Genomic DNA, 12062 nt, shown 5'->3' with positions numbered 1-12062 from the left:
ATGTCTCAAGCAGCTGCATAATTGCTATGCTAAATGCTCCCCCTCCAGGGGGAAAGGGGGACTTTGTTTTTTTTATAAGGGTATGAATCCCATCATCTTGCAAATCTTCATCTCTTAATACTATCACATTGGCCATGGCCATTTTTGTTCAGTGGGTTAATCCATCACTTGGGATGCCTTCAACCCATAAAGGGAGTGTGTGATTTGAGTCCAGGCTACATTGCTTCCAACCCAGCTTCCAGCTTCTAGTGCACTGGAAAGGCAGTGGATGATGGCCCAAGTGCTTGGCTCCCTGTCACACAGGTGGGAGACCAACACAGGTGGGAGACCAGCATGTAGTCATGACTATGGCAGCCATTTGGGTAGTGAATAAGTAGATGAAGGAATAGATGGAAGATTCTCTCTCTCTCTCTCTCTATCTCTCTCTCTCCTCCACCATTTTGCCTATCAGATAGATGAATAAATAAATACACAAATACATGCATCTTTTAAAAAATACCATCACAATTGCTGGTGTTGTAGCATGTCAGGTGGCAGCTTTACCAATATAGGTGCCAGTTGATGTTCTAGTTGCTCCACTTCTTATCCAGCTCCCTGCTCATGGCCTGGAAAAAGCAATGGATGATGACCCAAGTGCTTGGGACCCTACCTCCCACGTGGGAAAGCTGGATACATCTCCTGGCTCCTGACATCAGCCTGGCTCAGCCCTGGTTGTTGTGGCAATTTGGGGAGTAGACTAGTGGTTGCAAGATCTCTCTCTCTCTCTCTCTCTCTCTCTCTCTCTGTGTGTGTGTGTGTGTGTAATTCTGAATATAAAATAAATAAATAAAAAGGTCTTTTTAAAAATACCAAAAAAAACCACCCTCCATCACATTAGGGGTTAGGTTTCAACATATGAAGTTTAGGAGAACACCAGCGTCTAGAACATAGCATGATGTTTCAGTGGAAATATTGTCAACCAATTGATGAGGATAGCTTATACCCAAGACAGTTATGGAACTAGTATCAAATAATTATTTCACGTCCCTTATTTTTCAATTGTATTTATTTTTACAGGTTTTTAATGGATATATTCTTTTGATATTCTTTATGTGTGCCAAGTTTGTTTTTGCCTGGCAACATCAACTTTACTGGGTAGAAACTGGACAGTATTCCTAGGGTCACAGAGACATAATCTCAATGAGAGATGGGGACATAAGCTAATAGTGGAATATATAAGTCTATAAGTGAGGAATTATTAAAGCTGCAACTAGTAGAAACTGTGGTAGCTTAAGCAAATAGTAGATCAATTTTTCTTACAGTGTAAGAATCCTGGTAGTAGTCAAATGCACCAATATTAGGAAGCTTCTCAAAGTCTCTTGACCTTCCCTCATGGTGGTAAGATCGTTGTCATAGCTAGAGGCATTATATATGCATTCAGAAATAAGGGTGTTGGTGAGTGGTAGATGCCAACACTTTGCATTCTTTTTTTTTTGTACTTTTTTTTAAAAGAATTATTTTATTTACTTGAAAGTCAGAGTTACAGAGAGAAAGTTATAGACAGAGAGAGCAAAATATTCCATCTGCTGGTTTAGGCTCCAAATGGCCCTAATGGCTGGATCTGGGCCAGATGGAAACCAGGAGCCAGGAATTTCATCCAGTATCCCACATGAATGCAGGGGCCCAAGCACATTGGCCAACTCCTACTGCTTTCACAGAAATATTAGCAGGGAGCTTAATCCAAAATGGAGCAGCCATGACTCAAATCGGCACCCATGTGGGATGCTGGTGTCACATATGGCAACTTTACCCACTATGCCACAGCCCTGGCCCCAGATGGCACATTTTCTAGGAGCTCCACAAAATCTTTTACTTCATCTCATTTCCAGGGATGTGCTACTTAGGTTATCCTAGTTCTAAGCAAATCTAAGCAGTCACATTTAGCTTCATTATATTCTACAGTAAAGGTGGAGAGTTAGAAGTTTCCCTTACCTAATTGCATTGACCTTCTCAATGTTTTTTAATCCTCTTGCTGCATTTAAGGATTTTTTTCTTCACCAGGATATAACTCCAGGAAGAAATTTTCAGCTTCTCTACAGTTATTGATTAGTCATGAATTAGACATAGTTCTGTTAGATTTTAATTTTAAGGTGGAAATAGGAGACTTCTTGTGCAATCTATTTTACTGGAAAGGGTGGAGTTGAAGATACCATTTAATGATGACTAATCATGAATGCTCAGTAAAGGACTTTGAAATACAACATAGAATATGTAAATATTTCTGAGGACATCTAATCTGGCAAGAGAGTACCAGACAACCTAGAAAAAAAAGAAAAGAATCCAGTAAGTCAGTCAGTACACTTGTAATAATTTACATGTGACATAATTAGGTCTGAACTAAAATGTATACTGCAGATCTTGAAAGGGAAAAGAAAAACAGATGTATAGAACAACTAGATGTTAGAAGTATCATAGGAATTCCCAAAAGGAGAAATAGCAATATCTCAGTGTATTTGATAAGGCCATGTTACATGGAAGATAAAATAGCTGATCTGAAAATGATCTATGATTTTTAAAAAATTTTTTTAATTTTTTTATTTGACAGAGTTATAGACAGCGAGAGAGAGAGAGAGAGACAGAGAGAAAGGTCTTCCCTCCATTGGTTCACTCCTCAAATGGCCACTATGGCTGGCGCTGCACCGATCCATAGCCAGGAGCCAGGTGCTTCTTCCTGGTCTCCCATGTGGGTGCAGGGGCCCAAGCACTTGGGCCATCCTCCACTGCCCTCCCGGGCCACAGCAGAGAGCTGGACTGGAAGAGGATCAACTGGGAATAGGACCCAGTGCCCATATGGGATGCCAGTGCCACAGGCGGAAGATTAGCCATGTGAGCCACAGCGCCGGCCGACCTGTGATTTTTGGATAAGTCAATTGAGTAAGTGAATTGATGGGAGAGGAAGCAATCCCCCAATAATCAGGGTTAATATGAATAAAGGCCTGAAGGAAGAAAGGACTGTGTATGCTTAGTACCCAGGGGCCAGAGAAGCTTCTGGGATTTCTGAAACTGAAGGTTAATTTTTAAAGTAAAGGAAAATACATTGGGGAAAGAATATACTATGGGGAACATGAAAAAATGATACTAATTGACTTTGTTGTAGTACATGTCCATCTCTTGGAGGTTCTTGAATAAATAAATGCATAAATGTCCCTTGAATTAAGCAATTATGCCAATGTTTGAAAGTACTCAATAATTTAGAGACTTAGGTAAATGTGGCCAATGAAATAGTTACTTCATCAACCTGGATGTGCATTAAAAAGACCAAGAGAATTGTGATTACAGTTCAAAAGGAAAGGCAGGAGAAATGACAGGAATGCATGACAATTGGGAAATGAGAAGAAATTTCAGGCAATATTAATGATGGCAAAAATATTTTGAGGCCAATTCTGTGGCATAGCAGGTAAAGCAGCCAACTGCAGTGTGGGCATGATACATGGGCACCAGTTCGAGCCCTGGCTGCTCCACTTCCTCTCCAGCACTCTGCTGATATTCTTGAGAAAGTAGCAGAGAATGACCCAAGTGCTTTGGCCCCTGCACCAATGGGCAAGACCCGGTGGAGGCTCCAGACTCCTGGCTTCGGATAGGCCCAGCTCTAGCTGTTGCAGCCATTTGGAGAGTGAACCAGCGTATGTGAGACATCTCTCTCTCTCCCTCTCTCCCTCTCTTCCTTTCTCCCTCTCTCGCTCTCTCCCTCTCCTCCTCCTTCTCCCCCTTCTATGTAACTGCCTTTAAAACAAAATAAATAAATATTTCAACCAACAGAATGGGAAAAATATTTGCAAACTATGCAAATGATAAAGGATTAATAACCAGAATCTACAAAGAGATCAAGAAACCCATGGGAGACCAGGAGAAGTACCTGGCTCCTGCCATCGGATCAGCGCGGTGCGCCGGCCTCAGCACGCCGGCCGCGGCGGCCATTGGAGGCTGAACAAACGGCAAACGAAGACCTTTCTCTCTGTCTCTCTCTCTCTCTCACTGTCCACTCTGCCTGTAAAAAAAAAAAAAAAAAAAAAAGAAACTCCACAAAAACAAAACAAAACAAACAACCCACTCAAGAGGTGGGCCAAGGACCTCAATAGACATTTTTCAAAAGAGGAAATCCAAATGGCCAACAGGCACATGAAAAAATGCTCAGGATCACTAGCAATCAGGGAAATGCAAATCAAAACCACAATGAGGCTTCACCTCACCCCGGTTAGAATGGCTTACATAGAGAAATCAACTAAAAACATATGCTGGCGAGGATGTGGGGGAAAAGGGACACTAACCCACTGTTGGTGGGAATGCAAACTGGTTAAACCACTATGGAAGTCAGTTTGGAGATTCCTCAGAAACCTGAATATAACCCTACCATACAACCCAGCCATCCCACTCCTTGGAATTTACCCAAAGGAAATTAAATTGGCAAACAAAAAAGCTGTCTGCACCTTAATGTTTATTGCAGCTCAATTCACAATAGCTAAGACATGGAATCAACCTAAATGCCCATCAACAGAAGACTGAATAAAGAAATTATGGGACATGTACTCTAGAGAATACTATACAGCAGTAAAAGAAAACAATGAAATATGGCCATTTGCAACAAAATGGAGGAATCTGGAACACATCATGCTGAGTGAAATAAGCCAGCTTCAGAGGGGCAAATGTCATATGATCTCCCTGATCGATGACAACTAACCAAACACCAAAAAGCAAACCTGTTGAAGTGAAATGTACACCATAAGAAACAATGACTTGAGCAGCCCTTGCCCGGACTGTTGATGTAGAACTTAATACTTTATCCCTTCTATTATTTTTTTTGTTCTACTTAATACTATTGTTGAACTCTTTAATTAACACACAATTATTCTTAGGTGTTTAAATTTAACTGAAAAGTGATCTCTGTTAAATGTAAGAGTGGGAATAAGAAAGGGAGGAGATGTGCAGTTTAGCACATGCTCAATCAGACTTGCCCCAAATGGTAGAGTTAGAAATGTGCCATGGGATTCCAATTCAATCCCATCAAGGTGGCATGTGCCGATGCCATCTCACTAGTCAAAGTGATCAGTTTCAGTTCACAATTGATCATAACGATAGGATTAAGAGTCAAAGGGATCACATAAACAAGACTAGTGTCTGCTAATACTATCTGATAGAATTAAAAAGGAGAGAATGATCCAACATGGGAATCAGGATACACAGCAGACTGTGGCAGATGTCCTAAACAGCACTCTGGCCTCAGAATCAGCACTTAAGGCATTCTGATCTGGCTGAAAAGCCCATGAGAGTATTTCAGGCATGGAAAGCCAAGACACTCTGGCAAGAACAAAACAAAACAAAACAAAACAAAACAAAACAAAACACCTAAGTGAAAGATCTCTGTGAGATCCCAGGGGAAAGAATAGACCCTCAAAGAAGGAGGTACCTTTCTCTGAAGGGAGGAGAGAACTTCCACTTTGACTACGACCTTGTCTAAATAAGATCGGAGTTGGCGAACTCAAAAGGCTTCCATAGCCTTGGCAACTCATGTCAAGAGCCTAGGGTGATTACTGACACCATAAACAAGAGTGTCATTTGTTAAGTCAACAACAGGCATCACTGTGCACTTACTCTCCATGTAGGATCTCTGTCCTTAATGTGTTGTACAATGTGAATTAATGCTATAACTAATACTCAAACAGTACTTTACATTTTGGGTTTCTGTGTGGATGCAAACTGTTGAAATCTTTGCTTAATATATACTAAACTGATCTTCTGTATATAAAGATAATTGACAGTGAATCTTGATGTAAATGTGATGGGAGAGAGAGCAGGAAATGGGAGGGTTGCGGGTGGGAGGGAAATTATGGGGGAGGGGAAGCCACTGTAATCCAAAAGCTGTACTTTGAAATTTATATTTATTAAATGAAAGTTAAAAAAAATAAATATTTAAAAAATAAAAATAAAAGATATTTTGCCTAGCAGAGTTTTTGATATTTGTGGAAAGTCATTCTGTGTGTAATTGCAAGCTTGCATCAAGGTGAAAATAATGCTTGGGATTCCCTGTTAAGTAAAACTGATTCATGTCCCATCTCTGTTACTTACTAGTCACCACTTCATTTTTTAAAGAACATCAGGCTATCAGACTCAAGTATAGTTTAGTAGAAATAAGAAGTTGATAACTTATCCCGTAAATGTATGCCACATTCAGAATCAAGTCTAAATTAATGACCAACTCATACCTTAGTCAATGTTTCCTATATTTTATTTTTAATCATGCACCATCCACCCCAAAACACACACTGAGAGCTCAACCATATCACAGTACTTAAATAATCCATATTGACCACATTCTTTCATGTCTCTTTTCCTTTATTCATATTCACTCTGTTTGAAGCACTCTTCCTCTCCATCCTTGCTAAAATATCATTTTATGTTTTAATTTAGCCAATGATTATCTACTAGGAATAATATTACTTTGTTTCATCTCACTCATTTTAATCTACATTTGTGTCAATGCTGGCCTTTATTACTGTGTATTATAATTGCTTTTTTTGCACATCTGACTTCTCTATTAGAGCTAATTGAGGGCACAGACATTGTCTTATTTGTCTTTGTATTTCCAGTGCCTACCACAAAACTAGCATATAGCAGGGTCACTATAAATGTCGAATGAATGAATGATCATTTTGTGAAGCTAAATTTGATTTTCCACGCTAAGCAGTAGGATAATTATGCTCAGAATGCTTATTGTCTTTTTCTTTCCTCATAAGTTGAAGTCAAGGTATGGAGATTGCTGCTATAGTTTGTGTCAACAGCTTGCAGCACACTTGCTGTGGCATCTGTGGGATATACTATTTGTCCACAAAAAAAGAATATTTTTCTTTTTGTGTAGAAATTATGGGTTGCTTCTATCCTAATACATAAAAAAGGAAAAACCAATATGTTAATACGAAAAATATGATCTTAGAAGTTTAAAACGTAATGATTTTAGCAAGTCTTTGCCACAAAGTTAAACAAAACTACATAGGGAGGGAGAGGTTAATATCTAAAAATATATAAGGAATTCAAACAACTCAATAGCAGGAAAGGCAACCCAATTAAAAATGAGCAAAGGATCTGAATAAACATTTCTTCAAAGACCAAAAGTGGCCAATAGATTTATGAAAAAAAATGTTTAACATTCTTAATCATTACAGAAGTGCAAATCAAAATCATAATGAGCTATCAACAAACACCTGTTAGGGTGGGTATTATCAAAAACTAAAACTAAAATAATGAGTTTTAGTGAGGATGCGAGGAAAAGGGAACTCTTTCAGACTTTTGATGGGAATATACATTGGTGTAGCCAGTGTCGGGATTCCTCAAAATTTAATTACAAAACTACCATATGACCCAAAATCCTAATTCAGGATATATTCAAAGGATGTGAAATGGGGATTTGAAGAGATATCTGCATTATCATGTTCATTGCATTATTTGGGGTAAGTAGAGGGGAATACAGAATTATTGAAACTGAAGGTTTATTTGAGTAATTATAATAAAAATGTGGAAGCAACCTAAATACACACCGCACACACACACACACACACACACATATACACAGAGCAATATTGTTCAGACTTGAACAAGAAGGAAATCCTGCCATTTCAGGCAACATGAAGGAGCATGGAGAACACTATACTAGGTGAAATAAATCAGATACAGAAAGACAAATACATTGTACCACTTATATGAGAAATCTAAAATAGTCATAGAAGTGGGGAGGAGGGTAATTATTGTCAGTCACTGAGGAGTTGGAGTATGTGAGATGCCTAAGACTTAGTGATCTAATGTATACCATAGTGTCTATAGTTAAAAATATTTTATGGTATACTAAAATGTCTCCTAAGTGCTTTTACATCAAAATATAAATTAATAATGATAGAGGTCTTCAAGCTGGTATTTGCTGTTTAGAATATGTTGCTCTAGTTCTATTATAGACAGGTCTTTTTCTGTTAATTCAGAGCCCACAGTGTCTGTTTCTTAGGGAAGAAAAGCTGACTTACTAATTTAAATGGATGCAATACTAAATTACAAGTCAGAAGACACCAATGATTACTACAAATTACCGGGATGTGATGAAGTATCTTCAGTTGAACAAATACTGGAAGAATGTAAAGTCAGAGCTTTGAAATGTCACCCTGACAAACATCCGGAAAACTCCAAAGCTCTGGAGACTTTTCTGAAACTACAAAAGGCAAAGGAGATTTTGACCAATAAAGAGTCAAGCCTGTTATGACCACTGGAGAAGGAGTCAGATGCTGAAGCCATTTCTACATGGGAAGCTTTGACTGACTCAGTGAAAACATCAATGCAGTGGGCTGCTAGAGGTAAAAAGAATCTGATGTTGGAGGAAGCTGATCAGACTCACACAAACAAGATTGAAAATGAGAACTGGAATGAACAAAGAGAAATAACAGAAGATGAAATGGTTCCAATCACAGAAAAAATTAAGCAAAATGAGTCTGAGTCCCTAGAGAAGTCAAGCTCACAGCAAAATCCAGATTCTCAAAGTTTTTCCAGCATGAACTGTTGGCACTTTCGTTTCCACTGGCCCAGGTATGCTCCTTCAGAACTCCTGAGAAAGTTCAGATACTATAAAATATGAAATATTCCTATGTTGTAAAAGATGGAGTGTGATACTGGTCCCTGTGCTGCCGCCACGCGGTTTTTGTTCACATCTAAAACAAGGCGTGTGTCTGTGTCATGTTCGCACTTTGCTGAGTGCCCATGGATTCTTCTATCTTTTTGCCCTTTCCCACACAGTGAGAAAATTTAAGACTAGTTTCTTTCCAATATCTGAATAAATTAAGGTTCTTAGATCCAGAATAGAGCATATTACATGTGCTTTGCAGTTAATGCAATTTGCAGAAATCTATTTAAGATTTGATCTCTGTGTTTAAAAATTTCATTGATGCACAATGATCTCTGTTAGTGTAGATATACAGAAAATATTTTGTGACCCTTGACCTAAAATGAGATGTGAAATTACTTGTCTAAGCTCCACAGATTTAAATAAGTAATTTCTCCACAGTTTGCAAATGGATTTATAATTCAACTATATTTTGAAAATAATTGGAATAGATGTTTATACTTTAAGAAACCTGAACTGAAAGCTATAATTTATTTGAGGAAATACAATTCTACGAGATTTCTTGTGGTATATAAGCAAATGATACATGTATAAATTATGTTCTAATTCAAAATGGACCTGTTTGATAATACAACCTCTTTAGATTGGAATTCCTGATGGTCACGTATAGTTCTATGGTTATTTTTTAGTTTCTGAACAACTGAATGAAAATTAAGAACAAAAAAGGTTTTAGAGCATGGGTCCCTTAGTCAATGGCAGAGTTTTCATTGGTCTACAACAAAATGAGACAAAATAAAAACACACTTAATAATTATGGTCTGAATATTCATGTTCCCCAATTTCATATGTTGAAATCTTGACCCCTAAAATGATGATTTGAGAGGTGATTAAGTCATGAAGATGGAGCCATTATTAATGGGCAAGGAGGACTAAGAGAGACAGAGTGGGAGGGAGAGAGAGAGAGAGAGAGAAAGCGAGCAATTTCAAGTCCCTTCTATCATGGGGGGACATAGCAAGAAGGCACTCTCTATGAGCCAGAAAGTGGGCCTCACCAGACAGTGAATCTACATTCTTTTTGTACTTCCCAGCCTCTAAATAGTGGGAAATGAATTTCTGCTGTATAAAAACTACTCGGTTTGTGTTATTTTGTTATAGTAGCTTGTCAGCAGGGTTTTTTTAAAGCTAGATATATTCAACATAAAAGGCTGTCCTTATTCAGAAATTATATACTTTCAGCCATTAGAATTTTTATAAATTTTTAAATATGTGAATATATTAAGTTATTTGAAAGACAGAGTTACAGAGAGTAGGAGAGGCAGAAAGAGAGAGAGGTGAGAAATTGATCTTCCATCTGCTGGTTCACTCCACAAATGGTAGCAATGGCCAGGGTTGGGCCAGGAGTCAGGAGCTTCATCCAGGATTCCCACATGGGTGCAGGGGCCAGGGCCCTTGGGTCATTTTTTGCTGCTTTCCCAGGTGCAATAATGGGGAGATGGATTGGAGGTAGAAGAGCTGGTACTTGAACCAGTGCCCATGTGGGATGCTGGCACTGTAGGTGGCAGGCTAACTCACTGTGCCACAGCATCAGCCCCTAAGAATTGCAATTTAAATGTGCTTTTTATGAAATGGTATCAGAGTAGATTGTATTAGTTTGCTCAGGCTTCTGTAACAAAATACCACAGACTGCATGGCCTAAAAATATTTCTCTCAGTTCTGGAGGTTGGAAGTCCAAGTTGAAGGTGTTGGCAGATTAGCTTTCTTCTTAGGCCATTCTTGACTTCAGATGGCCAACTTCTCTCATTGTGTCTTCACATGGCTATGTTTCTGGGTGTGCACATCCCTGGTCTCTCTTTCTTATGAAAACCCACCAGGCATAATGTGTTAGAGCCTATGCTGATGACCTCATTTTAACTTAATAGCCACTTCGAAAACATTATCACCAGACAAGGCTACATTCTGAGGGAAACTATGAATTTGAGAGGAACAGTACTCAGTTTATAAGTTAGACAAAATTAATACTTTTGCCCATAAACTGTTCTAATGCTTATTCTCCTTAATTTTATATGAATTTTCACTGGTTCATCAGTAAGATGTAGTTAGGTATTGTTACTATTTCTGCAAATTTTACTTTAAAAATAGAATATAAATGGGAAAAATATAGTATGTTAAGTATATAAAGTTAACTTTTGGAAAACAAAAATAAATAATAATGATTTAAAAAGTGAACAAGAGAAGACTATTGGAGGTGATGATTATGTTTATGGCATATATTATGCAGATGTTTTCATCAATCCATCTCCAAAATAAGCAATTGTTTAAGTTTAATATGAACAGATTTTTTGTATGTCAATTAAACTTCCATAAAGTGCTTGCAATCTTACATAAAATATATAAACTATGTGACACTGGAAAGGGAAAATTAGGGAGGAATATAGGTATATTGAATTGGACTTAAGAAGAAGGAAAGCCCTTTAAGTGGACAAATAGATGAATTCTGAATGAAGTCTGGAGTCAATGTTGGTTTCTTGGTTTCTCAAAATGTTTCATGATATTCTAAGATGTTAACAGCACGGGATACTGTATAAGGGGTATGTGGGAAATCTGTATTATCTTTGCAACTTTTCTGTGAATATAAAATCTTTCAAACCAATACTTATTTTTAAAAATAGGGCAGGAGAAAGCTTTGTGGCACAGTGAGTTAAGCCATGGCTTGGGATGCCTCCATACCATATCTCATGCCTGGGATAGAGTCCTACCTCTGTTTCTGATCCAGTTTCTTGTTAAAGCAGACATTGAGAAGCAGCAAATGATGGCTAAACTACTTGGGCCCCTGCCACCCACATGGGAGACTCTGATGGAGTTCCTGGCTCCTGGGTTCCACCTCGTATGTTCCTGGCTCTAGCTAGTATTTGGGGAGTGAACCAGCATATAAGATTTATATCTCGGCCTGTGCCATGGCTCAATTGGCTAATCCTCCACCTGCGGCACCGGCACCCAGGGTTCTAGTCCCAGTCGGGGCGCCGGATTCTGTCCCGGTTGCTAATCTTCCAGTCCAGCTCTCTGCTGTAGCCCGGAAGGCAGTGGAGGATGGCCCAAGTGCTTGGGCTCCTGCACCCGCATGGGAGACCAGGAGGAAGCACCTGGCTCCTGGCTTCGGATTGGCGCAGCGCCGGCCATGGTGGCCATTTGGGGGGTGAATCAACAGAAAGGAAGACCTTTCTCTCTGTCTCTCTCTCTCTCTCTCTCACTGTCTAAATCTGCCTGTCAAAAAAAAAAAAAAGATTTATATCTCTCTGTCTTTGAAATAAATAAAAAAAAACCTTTTTAAAAAAGGTGAAAGATTGCACAACAGTGGGACATTAATGGTAGTGAAATGATCACTTAAAAAGTTTAAGGAGATTTTACTTTTCATAAATGTTACTACAAGGCT

The 12062-nt window shown here is 38.7% G+C and overlaps 1 pseudogene; it reads left to right on the top strand.

Annotated features, from left to right (window-relative positions):
• The first annotated feature begins 8053 nt into the window (after window positions 1–8053).
• LOC100353628 (dnaJ homolog subfamily C member 12 pseudogene) lies at window positions 8054–8647 on the top strand (annotated as a pseudogene).
• The last annotated feature ends 3415 nt before the right edge of the window (window positions 8648–12062 follow it).

The sequence above is a fragment of the Oryctolagus cuniculus genome, chromosome X, assembly GCF_964237555.1.
Source record: "Oryctolagus cuniculus chromosome X, mOryCun1.1, whole genome shotgun sequence".
Taxonomy (NCBI): domain Eukaryota; kingdom Metazoa; phylum Chordata; class Mammalia; order Lagomorpha; family Leporidae; genus Oryctolagus; species Oryctolagus cuniculus.
Note: the sequence above shows the minus strand (reverse complement) of the source record. Positions and strands in the feature narration are given on the sequence as shown.